The sequence below is a fragment of the Pseudophryne corroboree genome, chromosome 6, assembly GCF_028390025.1.
Source record: "Pseudophryne corroboree isolate aPseCor3 chromosome 6, aPseCor3.hap2, whole genome shotgun sequence".
NCBI lineage: Eukaryota > Metazoa > Chordata > Amphibia > Anura > Myobatrachidae > Pseudophryne > Pseudophryne corroboree.
In genome coordinates this window covers 402531303-402545630 of record NC_086449.1, presented here as the reverse complement: position 1 = coordinate 402545630, position 14328 = coordinate 402531303, and the positions used below count along the sequence as shown (strand labels likewise).

Genomic DNA, 14328 nt, shown 5'->3' with positions numbered 1-14328 from the left:
TCTGAACAGTTCTCTGGGCCCTAACTGATATATGGGCTACACAGTGTTTGATTCATTCATGCTTAGAGCCCTTGTAATGTGGACTTAGGTGCAATTAATCCTTTGTAATAAGAACTGCTGTATTTGAATAACAGTTACAATTCCTGGTATATATAATTTATCAGATTAATGTGGTGATTTGGTGGTCATAGTATCTGTGACAACAAATCACCTCACTGTGTTATTTCTTTAGCAGGTAATTCGTTATTATTTCCTGCACTCTTATCTGTGTTTATAAATACACATATGAGAAAATTTGGTTTGTGATCACTGCACGGAACATTTTGGAAGCAGTTACTGCTTAAATTCTACTCGGGCGAAAGGTCCAAGCGCAGCTATTTGCGGTCATACCCCACTGGAGATGCCCAATCTCATCTGATCTTGGAAGCCAAGAAGTGGAGGGCCGGGCCAGTACTCGGATGGGAGACCACCTTGGAACACCCAGGTACTGCAATTTATCGCTACTCACTGGATCCACTCGCATACTAAATTGTAAGCAGTGCACAAATTAAGTGTACCGAAAATTGGATATATGACCTATGATTCAATCCTCTGCAATATCTTTTCTTTAAAGTCGATTATGCAGATTAAATCACGGTCATAAATAAGTTTTTTCTGTAACACAGAGACTATTTATTAGAACCCGGCTACCCAGATATCATAGCCGAGGCTATATATAATGTTTAATATATTTTTTACAAATTCGCATTTATTGGTATAATTAGAACTCTCTATTATTAAACTTAATCAATAAAATTTATGATCTTAGCAGATATCTATATTAGATCTCTTCATGTCTGAAATTGAGTGCTCCCCAACAGGAGTCAACTGTTTTTCTGCTTCTTTTGTATTATATAGATCAAGGCTGCAAGCATCTTAGTTGCGAGGTATGTTAGTCAAAGTATGATATAATCTTTGGAGATATACGGAGAGAAACAGGAGAGAAACAGAAGGACAGCAGACTATCTCCCCCACCTCCACAAAAGAACTGCAAACAACAGACTACAGTGAGTTACCTATACCACTACCAGCAACGACTGCAGCCTGCACAGCCTGGACACTGAACTACCTGTCTGATTAAGTAGCAGCCCTACTGCTTTCACACATTGCTCACACTCCTCATTTACACAATCTACAACCACTGTGTATCCATCTCAGCCTTTCCGCTCCTAACATTATTTCTTAAAATTCTGTTTGCACGGTCTTTTGCTTACATTACACCCCACATTCTCCTTGTTCATTCTATATTACACCCACACCATTCTATTTCTCTGAACACTACTGTACCAAATTATGGCTCCTCGATCATGTCACATACCAATCCTCACTGCCAGGTCTCACCCCCCAAATTCAAAACTACCCACAAACACTCAGAACCCAGCCAACCTTATCCCTATCTCCCCTGTCCCCTCCCTTCCTTTCTCCTGTGCACTCTGGAATGCTAGATCAATCTGCAACAAGCTGCCAACTATCCACGACCTCTTCATCCCCCACTCTTTTCACCTTCTCGCCATCACTGAAACCTGGCTCTCCTCCTCTGACACCACCTCCCCTGCTGCCCTCTCCTACGGAGGCCTCTCCTTCACCCACACGGTCAGACCTGGTGGTCGCCAGGGTGGAGGCGTGGGCATCCTTCTCTCCCCTAACTGCACCTCTCGTGTCATCCCACCTGAGCCCTCCCTCACCTTCTCCACCTTTGAGGCCCACACTATCCGCCTCTTCTACCCCATTCACCTCCTTGTGTCAGTGATCTACCGCCCCCCTGGCCACTGTTCACCTTTCCTTGACAACTTTGCTGCCTGGCTTCCCCACTTTCTCTCCTCCAACCTCCCCTCTGTCATCCTCGGTGACTTTAACATCCCTATTGACATCACTAATGCCGCTTCCACTAATCTTCTCGCCATTTCCACCTCCTTTGGACTTTCTCAATGGACCTCCACCCCTACTCACAATCTCGGCCACTCCCTCGACCTTGTCTTCACCCACCGATGTGATCTCTGGGATTTCTAAAACTCTTCCTTCCCTCTCTCTGACCACCATCTTCTTTCTTTCACCCTCTCATTCTCCTTCCTCCTCTCCACGCCCAGACCCACCACCACCACCAGACGCAATCTCGGGTCTCTCAACCCCACTTTCATGTCCTCCCTCAAAACTTTCCTATCTCCTCTTTCCACTATAACTTGTCCCAACCAGGCAGCCTCCTTCTATAACTCTTCCCTAAACGCTGCTTTCGACTCTGTGGCCCCCCTCTCCTCTGTCCCCCTCCGCCGCTCCAAACCCCAACCCTGGCACACCAAACTAACATGTTTCTTACAAAAATGCTCACGCTCCGCTGAACGCTCCTGGAGGAAATCACACTCTCTTCCGGACTTCCTACATTTCAAGTTTATTCTCTCCTCCTACAGCTCTGCTCTTTCCCTCGCCAAGCAATCCTTTTTCCAAGCACTCATCTCTTCTCAGTCCTCCTGTCCACGCCGTCTCTTTGAAACTTTCAACACTCTCCTTCGCCCCCCTCCTCCTCCCCTCCCATCCTCCCTCACTGCCACTGACTTTGCCTCCTTCTTCATCTCCAAAATTGAGGACATCCAACACGACATCTCCAGCCGTCACCCCTCTGCTACCCCCCTGCCCCCTTTGTCCCTCCCCTCTATCTATCCCACCCTGTCCTCCTTCTGTCCCACTTCAGAAAAGGAAGTCCACTCCCTCATCTTATCCTCCCCCCCCCTCCACCTGCCCCCTGGATCCCATTCCCTACCGTCTTCTCCGCTCCCTCTCCTCCACTGCCTGCTCCCACCTTGCTCACCTCTATAACCTGTCCCTCTCCACCGGCATCTTCCCCTCACCATTCAAACATGCTCTGGTCTCTCCTATTCTCAAAAAACCCAACCTCGACCCCACATCACCCACTAACTACCGCCCCATCTCTCTTCTCCCTTTCGCCTCCAAATTACTTGAACGACTAGTCTACAGCCGTCTCTCAAGCTACCTCTCTGACAACTCCATCCTCGATCCACTACAATCTGGCTTTCGCCCACTCCACTCAACTGAGACTGCCCTGGTGAAAGTCACCAATGACCTGCTTTCGGCCAAATCCAAGGGCCACTTCTCTCTGCTCATCCTTCTGGACCTCTCTGCTGCCTTTGACACCGTAGATCATCCTCTCCTCCTCCGCACACTCCAAAATGCTGGCCTCTCTAGCACTGTCCTTGACTGGTTTTCTTCTTACCTCACTAACCGCTCCTTCTCTGTGTCTGCCTCCAGCACCACCTCACACCCTTCCATCCTTCCTGTTGGTGTCCCTCAGGGTTCTGTCCTTGGACCCCTTCTGTTCTCCCTGTATACCTCTTCTCTGGGTGCGCTCATTAACTCATTTGGCCTTCAATACCACCTCTATGCTGATGACACACAACACTACCTCTCATCTCCTGATCTGTCCCCCTCTGTCCTCTCTCAGGTTTCCAGCTGCCTCTCCGCAATCTCCTCCTGGATGTCTGAACGCTCTCTAAAGCTCAACATGGACAAAACTGAACTCATCATCTTCCCCCCATCCAGAGCAACACCCCCGACCAATATCTCCAACATTGTTGACAACACCACCATCTCCCCCGTCCCCCAACTCCGCTGCTTGGGCTCCTTGACTCCTCCCTCTCCTTTGCACCCCACATCCAAGCTCTGGCACAATCCTGTCGTTTCCAGCTACGCAACATTGCTCGTATCAGGCCATATCTCTCCCAGAGTGCAACTAAACTCATCATCCACTCACTGGTCATCTCACGACTTGACTACTGCAATGTCCTCCTCACTGGCCTCGCTTGCTCCCATCTTGCTCCCCTCCAATCTGTCCTGAACTCTGCAGCTAGGCTTATCTTCCTCTCCCGCCGCACCACATCTGCCACTCCCCTTCGACAAAATCTACACTGGCTCCCATTCCCCTACAGAAAACTCTTCAAACTCCTCACCCTCACATACAAGGCCATCTCTAATTCCACTGCTCACTATATCTCCAACCTCCTTTCCCTTCATACTCCCTCCCGCCCCCTACGGTCGACTAATGACCGTCGCCTCTCCACCGCCCTGGTCACTGCTTCCCATGCACGAGTTCAGGATTTTGCCCGTGCTGCACCCCTTCAGTGGAACGCACTCCCCCGCTCCATTAGACTCTCCCCGACCTTGCAAAGCTTCAAATGGGCACTAAAAACCCACCTATTCATCAAAGCATACCCTCCCGATGCATAACCCAGTGCTGAAGCCGCGCCTCCAACCCCCTGCCTCATGCCGTGAACATCTCAGCTTTGCTTGCATACTGCCATCAGGCTACCTCCCACTTGCCTGCACCTCTTGTCATCTGTCTGTCGCCCCTCCCCACTAGATTGTTAGCTCTTCAGAGCAGGGCCCTCTTTCCTCTTGTTATCTAAGCCCTCGTCTCGGCACATTTCACTCGCAGCTCTCCCCTACTCAACGGCCATCTTTATCCTGCTAGTAAAGGCTCATCTCCATCTATGGCCACCAGCCTCTAGTAGTACGATGATCACTCCATCAATACTTACATCTTAGCTGTATTATGTCTTGAGAACGTGTGGTGCTCTGTTACCTGTACTCTAGTTCTGTTATTTATTTACTGTAATGCTATGTTTTGTCTCCCTGTACTGTCCTTTGTACGGCGCTGCGAAACACATGTGGCGCCTTATAAATAAAATGTAATAATAATAACATGACCTAGGGCACTACTATGGGTTATAAAATAAACTAGTGCATTACTATGGGGTATAACATTAACTTACCCAGGCATTCCCAACCACGGTCCTCAAGGCACACCAACAGTGCAGGTTTTAGTGATATCCAGGCTGCAGCACAGATGGTTAAATCAAAATAACTGAGCTACTAATTAAGTCACCTGTGCTGAAGCCTGGATATCACTAAAACTTGCACTGTTAGTGTGCCTTGAGGATCATGGTTGGGAATGGCTTACTTAGCCGCTACTATGGCTTAGAAAATGAACTAGGGCACTATTATGGGGCACACAATTAACAATTGCTACAAAGAGGTGTCTCTAGAAGCATTGGGACAGGGGCCCTTTCAAAATGTTGCTATGGGGCCCACAAAGTTCTGGCTATGCCCCTGGATGTGAGTCAATAAGTAAATGCACAGATTTCTAAGTGGGCCTCATGTAAATGATGAGGGAAGCAGGGGATTAGTATATTGCACCCAATAATTTATTTAGTGTACATCTGCTTCCCTATCTACAGCCCTATGAGAGAGCCAGGTGAACAGTTGGAGGACAGCTGCTGCACTGAGAATTCCAGCCACCACTGGAGTTCCACATTGTCTGTCCCTCAACATGCTCTGCAGTGTTTCCAGTGTGACAGGTGAGTTACCAGGACAGGCAGAGGATCACCTGGGGACAAAGGTCACCCGGCGGTGAGAACCAAGACTTCAGGTCCTGGCGTCCTTTGGCGGTCAGGACACTCTGCCATTTGAGAGTGTGGTTTCGAGTATTGAAGCTCTTTGGGTGCAGCAGAGGAGCAGACAGCTTCCATTTGTTAGTAGCTACAGCACTGGGGGGATGGTGTAGCCAGACGGCACAGGACTGGACTGTAGAGTGCACTGGAGCAGAGATTGGCAATGTCACCAGTCTCTAAGCGTATCTTCAGTCACCAGAATGGTGCAGAGGTGAGTTCCTGAGGGCCTTCAGCAGAGAATAGCACCAGGTCCAACCAGTCAGAAGCCTGAAGATGGCGGCAGAGGAGGACTGACATCCAGTGAGAGGGATCAATGGGTGGTCCCAATGTTCAGCCAGCTGGTGGTGCAGTAAAGGACAGCCAAGCTACCAGTACACCACTATAAAGGATGGAACACTATACTGAGAGAGCAGCATTAAAGCATGGTTGCAATCTTGAAGTGATAGTTTAGTTTCTATCATCTGAATTTTAAGGCAACTCTAAGATATGGGAAATAGGCGCGCTTCTTAAAAAGTGCTATACAAACAAATTGGCACGCTGTACATATAAAGAAACATTGCACTTCTGAACTTATTGCATTTTGTAAATGCTCCTTTGTCAGTGTGTATTATAGACATTTGCAGCATTAGAGGAGATAAAGCATACTTCCCAACAATTGCTGAGCTGGAGTCGGGACCAGGGCATGGCTACATCATGATGTTGTGCATGACTAGGAAAACTGGACATTGCAAAAAAACACAATTTAATTGCCACTAACAGTGGAGACACCTGCCTCGGCTGCATGCAGCAGATGTATACCTCCCAGACGTACCGCATATCAGGACAAATTATCCAACCATGGGATGGTTAGGAAGTATGGATAAAAAAGGTGTGAAAGGCCTACTCCCAACAATAACATTTTAAAAATTGACATGACCATGAGTTCTCTGAAAAGGTGGTGTTTATGCCTTAGAGCAGAGGTGGCCAACCCGCGGCTCTTTCATCCTCCGCATGCGGCTCTTTCATCCTCCGCATGCGGCTCGATCCGCTCCCGGCCACCGCTGCCCAACACACAAACTGGCACACACAGGTATAAGGTCTCCTCCGGCGGTGGTGATTTTCTTCAATTCAGCGCCGGACCGTGAGCCAATCAGTGCTTACGGACCGGCAGCTAAGGGTCCTGATTGGCTGCCGGACCGTGAGCTTTGATTGGCTCACAGCCCGGTGCCGAATTGAAGATAGTCACCGCTGCCGGAGAGTGAGACTGAGGGGCAGGAGAGGCGCATGCTCCGCTCTCCTCCCCTCATACGCAGCGTGGTGAGCTGCTCTGGGTGGGGTGGGTGCACACTTTGGGGCCATATCTGGCACCGCAGGGACATATGTATCTGGCACTGGGGGCATATCTGGCTGGCACTGGGGGCATATCTGGCACTGTGGGGACATATGTAGCTGGCAGTGGGGGCATATCTGGCACTGCGGGGACATATATATAGCTGGCACAGGGGACATATCTGGCACTGTTGGCACATGTGTATCTGGCACTGAGGGCATATCTGGCACTGGGGGCATATATGTATATTGCACTGGGGGCATATCTGGCATCGTGGGGCATATGTATAACTGGTGTCAAATACTGTGACAGAGGCAACATTCAAAAGGCCTTACAGCTATATATATGTACTATGGGATAGTACGTATATTATGCATACACATAATAATCACAATATCAAAGGTGATCTATATTCACCATTATAGTATAAAAGCATAAGAGAATCCATTTTGTTTCTAGCTAGATAATACAGCATATTCATTCATTTGAACTTTATACACAGTAAGAAAGACGAAAACAACTTTGTTGGCTAATATTAATTCCACATACGCACATCCGAAGTCCAGTTTAATTCCTAATAAGGAGACAGCACGAGACAGCCTCATCACGAGGATGTATTGGCTAAATATCCCTTGGCTGTCGTTGCCAATTGTTCTAATATTGCATAACACTGTACTCCAGATGTATGAACTCATATGGGAGGGTTATAAGAATGGGGCGTAACTGTATGTTATAAAAATCATTGTATTGACATGTATCGGTGTTGATTCATTTTGACCCAGGCTAAGAGAATGTAGTCTCTAGACCTGTATATGGGCATGGTCCTTAATAAATGTTCACATGCTTTTATAAATCTGACTTCCATACAATCATTTACATTAACTCAAACAACAACAACATGGTGAAATTAGTATTTAACGCTGGCACTGTGGGGCATATCTGGCACTGGGGGACATATGTATCTGGCACTGTGGGGGCATATGTATCTGGCACTATGGGGGCATGTGTATCTGGCACTGTGGGGCATATATTTATCTGGCACTGGGGGCATATATGTATCTGGCACTGGGGAGCATATGTGTACCTGGAACTGTGGGGCACATGTGTATCTGGCACAAAGGGCACATGTGTATCTGGCACTGTGGGGACATATATGTATCTGGCACTGTGGGGGCATATATGTATCTGGCACTGTGGGGACATATATGTATCTGGCACTGTGGGGGCATATATGTATCTGGCACTGTGGAGGCACCCGTTTGGCGTTTTTATATGTATGTGGCACTGTACTGGGGCATTATATGTATGTGGCACTGTACAACATGACTAAAAACGGGTTTATGACACAAGGTCATACTCCTACAAACGTCATACCGAATGGTGTGCGCACAAAAATGGGGTGAGGCTTTGTGACAACTAGGCCACGCCCCCATTTTTGCACGCGCGTCTTTGGCGCACGCATGATGGTGGGTCTTCCCCTTGACTACGGATCTTTTCTGTCTCTTTGCCTCTGACTGGTTGGCCACCCCTGCCTTAGAGAATATGGACACATTACTACAGAAACACTAGGCCACCCTCCACATGCTTTAATTGTCTGTGACTAAGAAGCAGTTTCCTGCAGGGACCTTCAGCGCTGCAAGCCCCCTTACTCTGCTCCTTTATCCTCCTTCTTCGACGAAGCTTAATTAGTGAAACGTAGCTTTAGGTTGTCCTTGCTAAATGTGTAAACCTTGTGCTCCATGTTATAATTAGCGTTATGTGTTTCATTATGGATCTTATGTGAATACATCGTTTCTCACTACTGTTATAGTACTCAGCTTTCATCTGCCCAGTAGAGGCAGAGACCGACATTGCTGGAATTATAATAATTAAATATGCATATCCCATAATTCCACACTTCAACCCAGTCAGTGGCGGAACAAGCGAGCGGTGGGCCCAGGTGCGAGAAAATGCTTTGGGCCCCCCCCCCCAACATATCCCCACACACACACATCCCATCCAAGTCCACCCCCTCACCCCTGGAGAGGATCTGGTGAGGGGGACCTGCTCAGGGCCAGAGAAATGGATACCTAGCAACAGTGCCGTAACTAGACATTTTAGCACTGTGTGCAAGAAACGGCATCGGAGCCCCACCCCTGCATGTAAAACAGGGGCAGTGCGCGCCGTAGGCGCGCGCAAAAATACATAGTGGCGTGGCTTCGTGAGGAAGGGGTGTGGCCACAAAATAATACCATTTCATAAAACGGTACACAGTAGTCTCCATTATTCAAATTACGTCGCACAGTAGCACCACTACACCAGGTAGAGACCCTTTTACACCTTACAGCGGACAGATTCCTCTTTTTACACATTACAGCAGACAGCGTGCACTTTTTACACATAACGGCAGACAGCGTGCCCTTTTTACACATAACGGCAGAGAGCGTCCCCCTTTTTACACATAACGGCAGAGAGCGTGCCCTTTTACACATAACGGCAGACCGCGTGCCCTTGTTACACATAGCGGCAGACAGCGTACGCTTTTTACACATAACGGCAGACAGCGTGCCCTTGTTACACATAACGGCAGACAGCGTACACTTTTTACACATAACGGCAGACCGCGTGCCCTTGTTACACATAGTGGAAGACAGCGTCCCCTTTTTACACATAACGGCAGACAGCATCCCCATTTTTACACATTGCGGCAGGCAGATTACCCCTTTGTACACATAGCGGCAGGCAGATTACCCCTTTGTACACATTGCGGCAGGCTGAGTCCCCTTTTTACACATTACGTCAGGCAGTCCCCCCTTTTTACACATTGCGGCAGCCAGATTACCCCTTTTCACACATTGCGGCAGGCTGATTCCCCCTTTTTACACATAGCGGCAGGCAGTCCCCCACTTTTACACATAGCGGCAGGCATTCCCCCCTTTTTACACATAGCGGCAGGCATTCCCCCCTTTTTACACATAGCGGCAGGCATTCCCCCCTTTTTACACATAGCGGCAGGCATTCCCCCCTTTTTACACATAGCGGCAGGCATTCCCCCCTTTTTACACATTGCGGCAGGCATTCCCCCCTTTTTATACATTGCGGCAGGCATTCCCCTTTTTATACATTGCGGCAGGCATTCCCCCCTTTTTATACATTGCGGCAGGCATTCCCCCCTTTTCATACATTGCGGCAGGCATTCCCCCCTTTGTATACATTGCGGCAGGCATTCCCCCCTTTTTATACATTGCGGCAGGCATTCCCCCCTTTTTATACATTGCGGCAGGCATTCCCCCCTTTTTACACATTGCGGCAGGCATTCCCCCCTTTTTACACATAGCGGCAGGCATTCCCCCCTTTTTACACATAGCGGCAGGCATTCCCCCCTTTTTACACATAGCGGCAGGCATTCCCCCCTTTTTATACATTGCGGCAGGCATTCCCCCCTTTGTATACATTGCGGCAGGCATTCCCCCCTTTTTATACATTGCGGCAGGCATTCCCCCCTTTTTACACATAGCGGTAGGCATTCCCCCCTTTTTACACATAGCGGCAGGCATTCCCCCCTTTTTATACATTGCGGCAGGCATTCCCCCCTTTTTATACATTGCGGCAGGCAGGCCCAAGAAAGAAAGAAAGTAAAAAAAAGAAAGAAAGAAAAAGAGAAAAAGAAAGAAAGAAGAATTATACTTACCCTCTCCGCCGGCTCAGGCTCCTCGGTGCAGCGTCTGACGATTCCCGGGCTGTAGAGAAGAAGGAGGAGGGAGGTGGTGGAGGGAGCCGCAGCAGCGCTTTGTTACTGGTGGAGGCGCTGCTGCTGCTGCTCCTCTGCTTCCCTATAGGCTGTTCTCGGAAGACAGCCTATAGGGAAGCAGAGGGGCAGCAGCAGCAGCGCCTCCACCAGTAACAAAGCGCTGCTGCGGCTCCCTCCTCCGGCTCCCTCCTCCTTCCCCCGTCCGTGCCGCTGGCCCGCTGCTCCTCTCCTCTCCTCTCAGGGCGGCTGTGCGCTGCGGGCAGCGGTTGCCTGCAGCGCACAGCGGCATGTGATGAGTCAGTTTGACTCATTACATGCTTGGGCCCCTGGACAGAGGCGGGCCCCAGTGCAGTGCACTGCCTGCACTGCCGGTAGTTCCGCCTCTGAACCCAGTACAGGTTGAGTATCCCATATCCAAATATTCCGAAATACAGACTTTTTTGAGTGAGACTGAGATAGTGAAACCTTTGTTTTTTGATGGCTCAATGTACACAAACTTTGTTTAATACTTAAAGTTATTAAAAATATTGTATTAAATGACCTTCAGGCTGTGTGTATAAGGTGTATATGAAACATAAATGAATTGTGTGAATGTACACACACTTTGTTTAATGCACAAAGTTATAAAAAATATTGGTTAAAATTACATTCAGGCTGTGTGTATAAGGTGTATATGAAACATAAATGCATTCTGTGCTTAGACTTAGGTCCCATCACCATGATATCTCATTATGGTATGCAATTATTCCAAAATACGGAAAAATCCCATATCCAAAATTCCTCTAGTCCCAAGCATTTTGGATAAGGGATACTCAACCTGTATATACTGCATAAATCTATAAACGAAATTATACAAACTTGGACTTAATAGTTAGCCCCCAGATAGGTGGTGCTTGATTATCTCTCTCTCTGGGCATTCATATCACTGAGCTATCCCTACCAGGGAAAGATTTACACTTGCATCCGCCACAGCATCTCTCTCCCTAAGTGTACTGACAATTTGACAGACTTGAGAGTAATTCATAATATCTTGCTCCAATGGTCCAAAAACAGATGTAACACCTGTAGGGAAGGGTCATTTGTTTTGTACTTTTGAACACAACACAAGCACTTATTTTTGTATAGTTTTGTCATGACATGGTTTTTTGTTTGGGGTTTAGGTGAGAACCTTATGGGCTACCCTCTCCCCTAGTTGTCGAGGCCCTCTCCTTTTGGGGAGGGCCAGAGGCTGTTTACGATCCCCAGGGGGATGCTTCGGCTAATCTTGGGGATACACGAGGGTCCCTCTGCGCTTCGGCAAGGGGGGACCCACAGTCCCTTTTTCCCCTCAGTAGGCCTTTTGGCTCCGAGGGGTAGGTGAGTAACGGGGCCCTTCTCCTTTTGGAGAGGGTCCAAGATCCTACGTCCCCAGCATGTTTGGTCACAGACACTGTGTGAAGAAGCACCGCACCTCGGGCTTCAAGAGAACAAAAAAAATAATACATTTTGTTAAACACTTGTGTATTATACTCCAAGTAATTGTATGGAGTAGATCATGGTGATTAAAACCTAAATTTGAATATCTATACATACACGTGTATTTCGCTTAAGTGCTGGGTCTGAGTACCCTGGTAAAATACATATAGAGATGATTAAATCTTACTCGAGGCTGGTGACAATAATTAGCGTGGTTGAAAAGAGCTACCCAAGATAGTAGATAAGCACATTTTTCCTTCTTTGTAAAAGCATTGGCAGCTCCTTCAAAATGTAATTTATGTTGCTCATACTTTTTCAATGCATTTTATTACGTAGATCATAGTTTTCAATGTATTTTATGTGGATCTTTAAAGCTTCTATTTAACCTAACTCCTTGGAACCCTGACACCCCAGCAACCTCTCCAGCGCCCCATTCTCTGACACCACCAGACATCTCTCCAGCATACACCACAATGCACCAGACTTGCTCCTATTTCCTCCCACAGTCCAAATAAATACTTGTATATTAACAGGATTTTGGTAAAAAAATTACCATACTGCTGGTCATACACTATACAATGATATGGTTGGTTGAAAAAAATATCTGGCAATGGATGAGAGCAAATGATGACAGTCGACCATTTAAACCCAAACACTGGGAAATGGACAAAACCTGTCGTTCAGACAAATTGGTTAAATCACGGATTTAACCAATTTGTATGAACCACAGGTTTTGTCCATTTTTCAGTGTTTTAAAGTAAATGGTTGACAGTCATTTGCATCCATCCATTACCAGATTTTCATTCCAACCAGTCAGATCTGGCAGATTGCATAGTGTATGCCCAGCATAAGTGTGTATGTGTGTGCAGTATATGTAAGATAGGAAATAGAGATTGTAAGGTCTACTGGGGCAGGAAATTATGTGACAGGATGGGTGGTGGGTACGCACTTGGGCTTTTTGCATTCGGAGCCAAATTGTCTAAAAACTGCCCTGCTTACCCATATTAAATGCTGGGTCAACTTAATCTAAGTTTTATGAATACAGGAAAGCTGTTAGTTGCATAAAGGGACATTTTGTAATAAGTTTATCAAAATTCACAAGAGCAACCATTTTTAATGATGCCAAGCAGGTTCTGTAATTCAAGCCACTTGTTAAATAATACTTAAAGTGTCAGCGTTTGACTAGCACTTATCTTTTTAAATGGCAAAGATGTTTTCTTCATAGCACCTAATGTTTAACTTACGCGTCTGTAAAATCAGTTTATTGACATAATGTTGTCGTGAGTTTCAACACCTAAGAGTCATGGGTGTAATAATAATATTTCTAGAGGTCTAACCAGTCCAAGAAAACTTTTCTCTCACTGGATTTTCATGATATCTGTAACTAACAATTTATACTTTACAGGTTGTTTATATGGGTTGTGTTGTATATTGTAATGATTCATTCCATACATGACGTATGTAGAAACATAGAAACATAGAATTTGATGGCAGATCCACTTGGCCCATCTAGTTTGCCCCTTTTTTATCCTTTAGGTCAGGGGTGGGGAACCTTTTTTCTACCGAGGGCCATTTGGATATTTATAAAATCCTTCGGGGGCCATACAAAAATTCTCAACTTAAAAAATGACCCTGCCCCCCAGTAGGTCTGCCCCTTAGAGGTACTGTGTGTGCCCGCCTGAGGTGCGCGCGCCAAAAAATGGGTGTGGCCAGTTAAAATGGGACGTGATACACATATGCCCCCAATAGTGCGGTGCCAGATCCACAATTGCCCCCACAGTGCCAGGTATACAGATGCCCCCACAGTGCCAGGTATACAAATGCCCCCACAGTGCCAGGTATACAAATGCCCCTCACAGTGCCAGGTATACAGATGTCCCCACAGTGCCAGGTATACAGATGTCCCCACAGTGCCAGGTATACAAATGCCCCTCACAGTGCCAGGTATACAGATGCCCCCACAGTGCCAGGTATACAGATGCCCCCACAGTGCCAGGTATACAAATGCCCCTCACAGTGCCAGGTATACAGATGTCCCCACAGTGCCAGGTATACAGATGCCCCCACAGTGCCAGGTATACAGATGTCCCCACAGTGCCAGGTATACAGATGTCCCCACAGTGCCAGGTATACAGATGTCCCCACAGTGCCAGGTATACAAATGCCCCTCACAGTGCCAGGTATACAGATGCCCCCACAGTGCCAGGTATACAGATGCCCCTCATAGTGCCAGGTATACAGATGTCCCCACAGTGCCAGGTATACAGATGCCCCCCACAGTGCCAGGTATACAGATGCCCCCCACAGTGCCAGGTATACAGATGCCCTGCCCCCCC

At 47.4% G+C, this 14328-nt stretch overlaps 1 pseudogene; it reads left to right on the top strand.

Moving 5' to 3' along the window:
• Nucleotides 1-376: 376 nt before the first annotated feature.
• LOC134938964 (5S ribosomal RNA) lies at nucleotides 377-496 on the top strand (annotated as a pseudogene).
• The last annotated feature ends 13832 nt before the right edge of the window (nucleotides 497-14328 follow it).